The sequence below is a fragment of the Lycorma delicatula genome, chromosome 2, assembly GCF_047948215.1.
Source record: "Lycorma delicatula isolate Av1 chromosome 2, ASM4794821v1, whole genome shotgun sequence".
NCBI classification, from domain to species: Eukaryota; Metazoa; Arthropoda; class Insecta; order Hemiptera; family Fulgoridae; genus Lycorma; species Lycorma delicatula.
Window position 1 is genome coordinate 83,464,717 of NC_134456.1, and position 12,334 is coordinate 83,477,050.

At 31.9% G+C, this 12,334-nt stretch overlaps 1 protein-coding gene across 8 annotated transcripts in view; it reads right to left on the reverse strand.

The window, feature by feature from the left end:
• The window catches only part of LOC142318955 (uncharacterized), a 231,678-nt gene that overhangs the window by 134,537 nt on the left and 84,807 nt on the right, over positions 1-12,334 (reverse strand). The window contains exon 1 of one of the 8 annotated variants that reach the window (XM_075355650.1): positions 11,278-11,391. The exons of the other annotated variants lie outside the window; for them this stretch is intronic. The gene's annotated coding sequence lies outside the window, so the exon portion shown is untranslated. Of the gene's footprint in view, positions 1-11,277; positions 11,392-12,334 lie in introns of those variants that run through there. 8 annotated transcript variants of the gene reach the window in all.

Here is a 12,334-nt window from a genome sequence, read left to right on the forward strand (position 1 = left end):
CGAAAAAGTTTAGCGACCAGTGTCCTAAATAGCTCTTAGAGATTACCTAACAGCGTGAGCGGACTAAGCTCGGTGTCATACACCACCGGCTTACGTGCCCCAACCGCTCACTTGTCATTACTAAAATGGGTAAGCGCAAACTACTAAAAATATATGACATCCATAAATTAAAATTTATTAAGTTTAGACAGCAATTCGCTGCCACACTTAGATCGCTGAATGCCAGCAAGTACCTGTCTACCATATTAAAGCGCTTGGAGCCTTAATTGACTGGTGATCAGCCATATATAATATATATATATATCTAGGTTAGGTTACTTCACATAGCAGTGCGGTAGGAGTCTTTCCCTTATGTAAACTCTGATGTCGATTGAACAAAGCAACTGCATCAAGGAACTCCCACACTGTTCGACAATGCGGCTCTCGCCGCTTGTGAGTGGCGAATTTTCCCGTTGACCTCTAAGTTCCATGATGGCCCGGTCTCTGGCTCCTCCCAAGAACAGAGCAGTCAAACATCAGATGTTCATTTGACTGGACCTTCCCGCAGACGCACAGCTCACCGCGGAACCGAATTGATGGCGTCTTATAAATTGTACAAAACCGTCATGTTTCCGTAGCGTATTATACAGTTAGATAGATACCATTTTATGAAAATACTTGCACTAGCATTTATTTGCTTATTTAATGGTTACGCGTTTAAAAATTGTTTCCTCAAAATTATTGTTTCTATTCCTTTGCGTACTTAATTTTTATATATATAGAATGATTCCAAATTGCACGACAATCTCTCGAGAGATGATTCTATAGCCAAAAATAAGAAAAAAATTCATATTATCATAGGTCAGAAAACGGTTAGTTAGCGAGTTCGGCGCGCGAAACATTTAGCTCAACTTTCTGCTCCCTCTGAGAAATTAAACCGTACTAAAATTCTTGGGGTACAAATCGAGGGGTAAATTTGAGGTTTAATTTCACAAAGGGATCAGAAAACAGGGCTAAATGTTTTGCGAGCCGAAATTCGCTATCGAACCGTTTTCTGACCGATGTTTATATGAACTTTTTTTCTTATTTTTGGTTATAGATTCATCTCCTGTAAGATTGCCGTGCAATTTGGAATCACCCGTATATATATTTTTTTTTCCACACAATTCTATTAGCTTTTCATACTTCGCTGCGTAATGACATTCTGTTGTTTGTTTTACGAACGATGATTATCTGTCTGGCTGATTAAATTAAAAATAAATTCTGCAAATATGAAATAACGTCATATATGCCAATAAAAATTATCTATAAAAGCTTAGATAGTGAAGTTAGCAGAAAAACGTTTAGTTTACACATCTGACACAGCTAGTCCTCTTCCCTAATTTTCACTTATTCTAGATGTGCCCTGATTTGAATTTCACGATTTCCGACGCCTATTTCATGGCTTAGTTGCTTCTGTAATGCCACACCGGCTCTTTATTAACAAATGCCTAGCTGAACCCTTTTGTATGCAATTTTAAGGCAAAATACTATAATCGGCTTTTCAACGATATATAATCGGGACAATAAAATAAAGGGCAGCACTACCCTTAGCTTTGAACTAAATCAAACTAACATCGATATTTCAAATTATGCTTATTAATTTTTAAACCGTCAAAACGAATGAAATTTTACTTTTCATTCGATGAGTCTGTAATAGTTTATTTTGTAATAAGATTTTAAAAAACTGGGAGGAATGCAATCTGTCTCTTGAAATGAGAGCTTCAAACGTTAACCGTTCAAGCGAATAAAGGAAAAACATATCGTAAATAACACATGTTTATTTGTAAAATTATAATGCACGCTCGAGACAGAGAAAGATGTCAGCAGGATGCGAACCAAAATGTTTCCGGAATACGTAGACGACTCTCTCCCCACTCGCACAGGAAGTCTTAAAATACAATCAGGGCAAAGCATCATCGTCTTTATAACTCGCCCAACAAACAACACTAAATTATAAAATAAATAAAAACATTATTTTTAATTAAAAAATAAATGTAGCTAACGTATTCATTAGACCATGTAATAACCGATAATGTTCTGCATTTTAATTACTTTTCAAAAAGTAATAATAGATTACTTTTAAGTTAACGTTATATATTCGAACCGTACACAAAGAATAGCATATCAGCTCCTTTTTTATTTTTTTTCACGTGGACAACTTATAATGGGAGGGCTAAATACGATTAAGTGAACCAGTTATTTGTGAACTAATTGTCCTCGCTTCCTCGACCAGTTAATGAAAAATATTTGATTATTTTATACGTAATAGCATCCAATAGTTTGAGAATACATCAGAACATGTACTCAGATATCTTAGTACTGATTTTTATTAAATAACCATTTAATAAAATAAAAAAATTATTTTTAATCTAAGAAACTAATAAACCATTATCAATAAATATGCAACAGATATCCTGACAGGAAAATGTTAACATACAACTACAGATGTCTGTCATTGTTCTGTCGTAAAAAGGACAGTCTAAATTCCTATCATGAAATCTTAAGTATTTTATTTAAAAGGGTTTTTGTTTGTTCGGGATAAAGAAAAAAACTACTTGATCAATCGCAATCAAATTTTTATCATGTTTCTTGGCATAACTGAGATGGTTTTTAGATAGATATATTTCATCTCAAAAAAAAAAGAAAAAAGAAAGATAAGCGTTAAAAAGATAATGCTTGTATGCGTGAATATATAAAGTTTGTCTGTTTCTTTGTTATCGCATCACGAAAAAACCGACTGACCGATTGCTTTCAACAAATTTGCAGGATACATTCGAATTATCCCAGGAAAAGTTTTAAGCCCTAGCGCCCATAAAGGATAAGAAATTAAAAATATTCACCTTGTGAAAAAACATATCCATTAAGGAAAAAAAAATATTTCAACCTTTTTACTTCATTATAATATTTCTGCCACCATGACAAAGAAATAAATTGTGAAGTTTTCTTCGTCAGAAGTCCTGTGAACTTCAATTGCCGTAGTTACTATTAATTCTGTCTTTTGTAATTTAGTTTATTTTTCAGGATTCTATAAAGTCTGAATAATTTAACTGTTATAAGTATTATTCTTACAATCATGAGGATAACGAACAGTGCGGGGGTCTAGGAAGCGGAGTCCTCTAGGTAGACGGGAATGGTGACCGAAACGAGTTTTACGGTTGTCCAGACAGCCGGTCACCCTGGTAACACCGGAATGTCGAGCAAAGCGAGCTCTGTAGCCCCAAGGAGACCCTGAGTTAGCTCCGGGTCCGCCTGGGCTCCGAGGGTCCAGGTTCTAGCTAGACGGGCCGACTAGTGTGTATATATATATATATATTATTTACTGCTGAACGTAATGTTATTTTTTTTAATCTCAAAAACTAATTTGACAAAAAATTCTTTTGGTCGTCTGCATTTATCGTCGTTAATTTTATTTGATGAAGAAATCATGCATTAAGTTAAAAAATCCGTTTCGGCACGCCGGAAGGCGGGGGTAGATTTCACCGGTACTAAGTAAGGGATAAAAAAGATTTCTACCTTAAAAGTTAAGAAAAACTTCAAATTTACTCAATACGACAATGGTTGCATGTAAATAAAGTTTCACATGTTTAGCATACAACAAGGTCCCATCTTCTTACAATTCCAGCAAAACTTTGGTCATCTCCTTGCCATAAGGGTTGGTCATATCAAAAATTGTTACAGCCAAAAAGTTTTAGGTAATGTTTAGAGGACGAACGACCACCTTAATCCGATTCGATACTGTATCTAATAAGGGAGGTATGATTTTTTTTTGTCTTCGAAACCCTATTTTTTTCATTTCATGGGCCAATGGTTGGTGAGTGATATAAAAAGATTTTACTTACCTAAGTTTTAGGTCCTTATCCAAGGAATAGTAGGAACTTAAACGAATTCGATATTTTACTTAATAAGAAAGTTATAGCGATATTTTATTTTTTCGAAAACGTCCCCACACTTCCACCCCCAAGGTCCAATTTTGCCATTAAGGAACTCGACCGAGATTTTGGGTCGTTATATTTGTGTGTCAATTTGAAAGTGACTGGCGCAATATTACGGGAGTTATCGTGTCCACAAGAAAAAAGGTGGTTTTTGGGATCTAGCGGATGTGAAACGCAAGAAGATATGTTTAAATTTTCCGGAATTCGAATCATGGTACCCATTACAATAGGTAGCTTTCTTATGAAATCTATGTAAAAACCCTTACTTTCGTAAAATAGCTATAGACTTATTCAGAAATAAAATCAGCACTGCATAAAACGTTTTGTACTAATCTCTATGCTAATGAACACCTGATAAATATCACATTATAGTTGAAATGTGTAAAACATGCCCGTTTTGGCAATCGCGTACAAATAACATTTTAAGGAATCATAAAGATTTTGAATCAACTTCTCTATAGATTTTCTAGCAATTTTTTTTATAATTATTTTCTAACCAATTTTTTTTTTAGGATCGTATAACGTTTAAAATATGAATTTTATTTCTGCCGTTATAATCACGAAAATGGAAATTCTTTCCGTAATCATAGTTTCAGATCATTAAAAAAAAAATTGTCTATAAAAGAAAAATATTCGTACTTTGTCATAGGCAAAATCAAATCGGTGCTGTCACTGGTAACAGGAAATTTAAAAATATATTGGTTGATGTTAAAATATGAAAACGTAACGTTATATATTTTTTCGACTGACAGTATCCTTAAAAATATCTTACAAGTAATATCAAATATCATATTAAATTCAAAGTGAAGAACTGACATAACTTCTCAAGCCTAATTGATGAGATGTTTCTGACCGTGACTACCACGCATTTTACAAAAAGCAAATTCAAGCTCTAGCTTAGAATCCTTTTCTAAATTTAGTTTCGGCGGTTGACGATCGGGTAAAGTGAACATCAAAGAAAAGGTTAAAGCTGACATCTTAACTTCTAAATAATCTTATTATGATTATTAATTCGTTCCACGAAAGAAAAAACCCACAAGGTAAAAAACTAACGTGTTATTAATTTTTTTCTGTTTATACAAATGCAAAGTACAGACCTATCTGCATTTTGCACTTTTTTTGCGGACCTTCGCATGTTATCCAGATAGTTAAAAAAACCTTGGCAGTCCTTAAAAGAGTACCGTAATAAATTAATAAAAAAATTGTAATAAAAATCATTAATGTTCACGAGAGCATTACATGAGAACAAGTTCGTTAACATTCAAGAGGGAAATTTTTAAAAATAACTGAAATAGCTCGATACGATATTTCTCAACTATCAGTTTTAAAAAGAAAATACTAACAAATTTTTAAATTTCTCAACGAAATCGGTTTCAACTGATGTCAATATTGGCCCGGCTAAATTAAGTAGTTTCCCGCTAAAGTATTATAACAAGACCTATATAAGGGACCAGAGTATTGGCTAAAAGAAACCCTTTTTAGTAAAGAAATCAGGTCCGTTTAACAATCGTCTTTTGTAATACTGCCTACTGACACACAATAAACAGACATTCTTCCGTGAGAAGAGTTACCGGACCCAAGTTTGGAACGCATGGGATCGAAAGGGTTCGATCGATCGTTCACACGCTCAACTGGAATCTGGTCCAACAGGTAAAGAAAATAGGAGTATAAATACTCCGGAGAAGACCAACTGAAATTAGTTCTGCGAGACGTAATGATATGTCAGTCTGCGAGAGTATTCTGCGAGGAGGTCGGTGAAGGAGGGAATTTTTAGTTTAGGTTCGACGCAATTACGGTGAAGTTACACGTAATTCCAGTACATGAAAACTAGAAATGGTTCGGTGAGTTATAGTAAGACTATAAGTAAAGGAGATAATGTACTAAATTTCATTCATAAATTGTTCGGATAATTTTATTTGTGAAAAGCAAAGGTATTTGCAGTAAAAGAACTTTATACTTGTCATATCTATTGTTGTTAATACAAGAGGTTAACTAGTGGTTAAAAGTGTTAAGATTACCGGTCATGCTAATGACATTTTTGAATGGGACTGAATTCTGGTTTTCATTATTTATCTACCTGTGAATAAATAAATCCTGACGATTACTTTAAATACTGTTTTGTATGTAATCTCTGTTTATTATTATTATTATTATTATTATTAACATTTATGATTGTTTGTTAATGGCATTTGTTGTCTATTTGAATTATTATTATCAAATTTTTTTATTGTCTGTTATTATTCTGATTATTATTGTGGTTGTAATTACTGTTTTAATTTATTTTATTATTGTCGTTTCCTATTATTATTATTATTATTATTATTATTACCATTGTCATTATTATTAATGTTTTGTCTTGTTTTACCTATGTTTTTAAACCATAATTAGTAATTAGTAAACATTTTCACTAAACACGCGACAATTTTAATTACTCAAATAACATTTTTCTAAAGATATGGACAGAACAAAAATCTAAGGATAACCCAACCCCAACTATTTATTTTTTTCCCTACTTGAGGGTTAACAAATTAAATTGATTAAGAATATTAAAACTGTAAACAGGGTCACCAAATACATATACAATACTATTTAATTACCTTAATAAACATTAAGGTTAGATTTCGGGTACTAAATTACCCGAAATCCAATTCGATGAACAAAAACATCTCATTTAATATTGAACAGGAAATGAATAAATAAATTTTAAAAACAATCCAATAAATAAATTTAAAAACGAAATGTGTAGTTTAGTTTTTTCTATTGGGACTAGAATACGTATTACCATATCAAATACAATAATTATTCAAACGTGCAGTCGAATGAATGAAGCAAACTACGTTTCATATAACGAACTTAACAATAAGTTCAAAACAGTGAATTCTAATCGGAAGATAAGCCTTAGAACCACAATATAATAAAAAAGGAAACCTTATCCTTGATAAATTCAAATATGGAAGTAAATGTAATGTAAAAAATCAAACAAACATTACTTTAAAATAACAACTTTATAGATAAAACTTCTAGTTTCCCAATTCTTCAAATTAGTCAATTATTAACATAGCAATAGCACAGTATATAGAGCTTTTGTGGTTAATTCTGTACAAATCGGCAAACAAATAAAAATAGCCTTGTAATAATTAAAACTACGTCATTAGATCGCTTCATGGTAAAATAAAAATTAAATCGATCCCATCTAACTGACAAACAACTGTAAATCAACCATTAAGAGATGAATATTCTTATAAATAGAAAATTTTAACGGTGATAGAATTTCTTAGGAACAGAGCAATTAAAAAAATAAAACAAACGAACAAAAAACATTATTTTGAGCAAAGTAAATGTACAAACACACTATCGAACTGTGTGCCAAAAGATATGGTTTAGGTAAACAATTTCGCTCAGAATAGCACAAAGGTGTATGTGTGTGTGTATGTGTGTATGTATGTATATATATATATATATATATATATATATATATATATATATATATATATATATATATATATATATGGTAACAAAACAAAATAAATGAGCAAACAAAAATAACATAACTGTTTTAGTATAAATTGAATACAGAGAAAACTGAAACTGATAACACAGATGTAGGACTTTCCCGTCACGCGGCTAACGCCGCCTTCCGGCAAAGTTCTACAACTGTGGATTGTTTCTGATGCACGGCTTACACACAATTTAAAAAATTTATAATTTTATTTAAATACAAATATTTTTTTCGTTTATTTAATTTAATGATTCTAAATATAGTGCGCGCGCATACCGTATTTAATTCGCGCAGATGTGGCGGTACTAGCGGTGACAGTCGGCACTAACTAATATAATGTAATTTTACAATTTAGAACAAATTTCGCTTGTATGATCGGCACACTGGTGTAGCCACGAGGCTTAACGCACCATGCACCTAGTCAACCGGGCGATCGAATTCAAGACCCGGCCAGACCGAGTTACATTTTTACACTTTAAATATTATTTATTTATTTAATTCTACCGCTCATCTGTAACGTCACAACATAGCAGTAGTTTAGACCGGTTTTTTTTTGGTGGGTGAGAGTGCGATTTTGGAAATTTTAATCGTTAACAAATGTGCCTAACAAAAGTATGACCTTAATTAGGCGAAATCTCGTAATGCTGAGGGTAACCCTGCTCTACACCCTCACTCCCTTGACCTTTTAAGTTGAACATTTAAGTAATTCTGACCAAGTCTGGTCAAACTCTGTCCAGTAGTTCTGTTGATATAAGGTGATTTAGAGCCCGACACCGAACACATACACGTACTTAGGAACATTAACATCCGGAAAATTTTTATCGGGTTTCTTAGGCGTTAAAACGTAAAGATCCGGTGAAAACCGCATATGCCCAAATTACAATACTTTACATTACATAACCGATTACAATACTATCCCTTCTAGACTATAGCTCTGATATAGCGCTATCTAGACGGGAAAGTAAAAAAACATATCTTAACTAGTAACTTGTGTAATTTCATAAATTTTTAGTTAATTCTCTTTTAACGCTTTAAACAATTCTTATTTTAAGATAAAACGTGACTATTGATTTCAAGTAAAATAAAATAACGTGCAAATATTATTAATTAAATGGTTGTATTTTTTTTATAATCATAGTTACATTTCTTTTTAAATTGTACTGATTAGAAATTATTCGTGAAAGATTTGGATCGGGAGTTAAATATTTTTATCTTAAATATGAAGATAAGAGATCACAATAAATCAGAAGTTGCCAAATTTTGCTATTTGGGCAGTAAAATTAAAAAAGCAAAATTAAAAGCACATTAGCGCGAGCAAAGAGAAAAGTTTACAACTATGAAAATAAATTTAACAATTAGAATGATATTCGTAAGATATCTTAGTGCGAGACTGTAATATGTTAATAATTATTAGACTGTTAATAATTATTAACCACTGATTGTAAAAAAAATTACGATAAATAATTTCATAATAATAAAAAAAGAAAAGTATCAGAAGTTATTAACGAAATAACATTTTATGTACTTTTCATTTAAAAAAAAAAGTGTATTATGTAATTTAATAGGCGTACAAGGAAGCCATATGGTACAAACCAGATTTTCTTGTAATAGTAATAGATGGTTGGGTAAAAGATAAAAACTGTAGAGCACGACAAAGATTGGAATAAATAAAACATAATTTTGGGTGGATGTAATAATTACGTTGAGGTTAAGAAATCGGTTAGAACAGAAAGGAAAAAAGATATAACGCAACTTCCGCGCAAACGGGAGGTTTGCCGTACCCTTTTTTGTGTATTACACTTCCTACATCCTTAAACAACTGCTATCGACGTTTAATAGAGTATTTATTAGGAGGATCACGGCCGTTCTCTAAACGAAACTTCTACCAAAAGTAATAGCAGATCCATTTTCATGAAAGCAAGCTCATCGCTTTCTCCTGCACGGTAGCCACTGCTCAACTGACGACCCCCCCACCGTTACATCGCGCCAACGTGTTCATTCAAGATCAGTAACCAGTATCTACACTAATGTTTGAAAAAAATCAACGGGCGCTACATTGTTTAGTTCATTTTTCATTAATTCCTAAAATTGCACGGAATAGTTTGTTTAACTTATATTATATGCACTCTATATACAAACGGCAAATACAAAGCAATTTACTCGCGTCGGTTATACAAATTACGATTGTCAGCATATCTGATAATACAATGATCTTAATTATGCGGAATTTTAGTAGTCATGAGATACGAATGAACAATACCATCCAAATAATATAACAAACACATAATATTTTAAGTTTTCACACATTTTTGATCTAAATCTTAATCTTGAACTGTCGAGTAATTTTTATCAACCCGAGACTAACCAACGTAAAATCTACAATCAATATTTGCATCTGCACTAATATATTCCCCAGCCTTTTACTATCTGCTCGTTATGGTTCAGCGATTATGGAAACTAAATATAATCATTAACAAAACCATTCCGACAGTTTTTTCTTCTGTTTAGCCTCTGGAACTACCGTATGGTATTACTTCAGATGATGATATGTATGAATGTAAATGAAGTATTGTACAGTCTCAGGTTAACTATTCCTGAGATGTGTGGTTAACTGTAACCCAACCACCAAAGAACACCGGTATTTACAATCCAGTATTCACTCCGTTTAAAAATATTTGCCTTTACTAGGATTAGAACTCTGGCCTTCGAAATCAGCTGATTTTCGATGACGAGTTCAACATTAGATCAACCCGATGGGTTCATTCCAAAATCTACCGTTATCTTGAAACGACTTGGACGTCATTTCATAGAACAAAAGTTTGCTTTCCATTTAAGAAAAATTGCTTTTATTTACTGAAATCATTTCGAAAAATAAATGTTTATACTTTATATACTTCTTATACAAAAGCTAATCCATTTTAGTTGTTAACATAAATATTGACCTTTTTTTCATTTTGCACGGGAATTATCAACACCTCCAATCCGCTTAAGATACTCATTTACGACTATCCATCCCTAACTAAAAAACGAATGAATCGGCCGGGCTCTAATCCATTCATCATTAATCAATTTTCTTTTACATTTAAAAGAATAACTAAAAGTGAAATATTTTTTTTATACATCGTTTAAAAATCTTATCTTTCGTCAAATATCAACTTGCTCAATACATGTAAGAAACACAATTAACGTATACCTAAAACTAAATATCACCAAATAAATACAGACGTAGATTTTTTAAATTAAAAAAAAGTGCATATTTATTACATTATGTACACTTCTTTTTTTTCCGTTTAGCCTCTGGAACCACCGTCAGGTATTACTTCAGAGGATGAATGAGGATGACATGTATGAGTGTAAATGAAATGTAATCTTGTACAGTGTATCAGGTCGACCATTCCTGAAATGTGCGGTTAATTGTAACCCAACCATGAAAGACCGGCATCCACGAACTAGTATTCAAACCCCTATAAAAGTAACTGCCTTTTCTAGGATTTGAATCTTAGAACTCTCGATTTCAAAATCACCTCATTTGCAATGACCAATTCACCACTAGACCAAACCTTCATTTATGTTTCTTTTTCTGTTTAACCTCCGGAACCACCATAAGGTATTACTTCAGAGGATGATATGTATTAATCTAAATGAAGTGCAGTCTTTCACAGTCTCATGTCGACAATTCCTGAGATGTGTGGTTAATTAAAAGCCAACCACCAAGACTAGACCAACCCGGTGGGTACATAACGTACATTAACATAAAATATAATGAACATTCTATAATATAATAAAAATTTAATTAAAAATTATTATAATTTATTCATTACTTACCGGAAACAAATGATTTTAACAATAGAGAGTTAATTCAGAACGCATTTTCCAATACAACTTTTAGTTAGCTCTAATGTTTTACGTAAAACACAAACGTGGTTTCTACACACAAATCAAAAACCATACCACCACCGGATATTTAATACTACGTTAGATTAATAAACACATCCTTCTAACGCAACATAAAAAAATATAAAATTATTTCACACAACTAAATTTGATACGGTCTGTTCATCGCAGAGTTTTTCTAACAGAACTAAATATTAAGAGAGTAGAAAAGTTCAAGCAGAAATAAATTAAAATTTTATCAGATAGGCGTACAGCAATTACTTGTTATTAACACAATATAACTGCTAATAAAGATAGAAAAAATATATAAATGTCTAGCAATAAAAATGAATCGCACATTACGTAATAATTTTATAACTGCACGTGCTTCTTAAAATAATAATTTATTATTAAAGAGAAGTTATAAATAAATAACTTCCATACAAGACATTAGTATTACGAATGATACTGTTTAAATAAAAAAATAATACGATTACAGAAGTAATGACTATAATTATGTAGACATTCTATTTTTAAATTTCTATGAAATACCTAATTTCATAGAAAAATATTAGTCATTTTCATAAGAACAACTATAACCGAAAATTAAAAAAAATGTATCGGGTAAAACTAAACCTGATCTGAAGAAACGCTTAATGAATTATAATACAAAAATTACTTATTTAATTACGGAATTAAATAATTAATGTATTATTTCCTGAATAGATAAATTTGTACATTTATTTATTTCAGAGGCTAACGTCCAAATACAGGGCGTTTCATAATGTTCTTCGCAGTTTCGAAAATTCATTAACAAAAAACTATTTCACTCATAAGAATAAAACAAGTACTGTACGAAAGAGTACTTCAAATAGTTTTTTCCACATATACTAGGCAGTTAGTAAATCATTTTCTCGTTAGGCGTCGACAGTAGAGAAAATGGCTGCCACGGGAAGCGAGAAGTCGTTTTGTGTGTTAGTATTTCACTTGTTACAGTCAGTAATTTCTG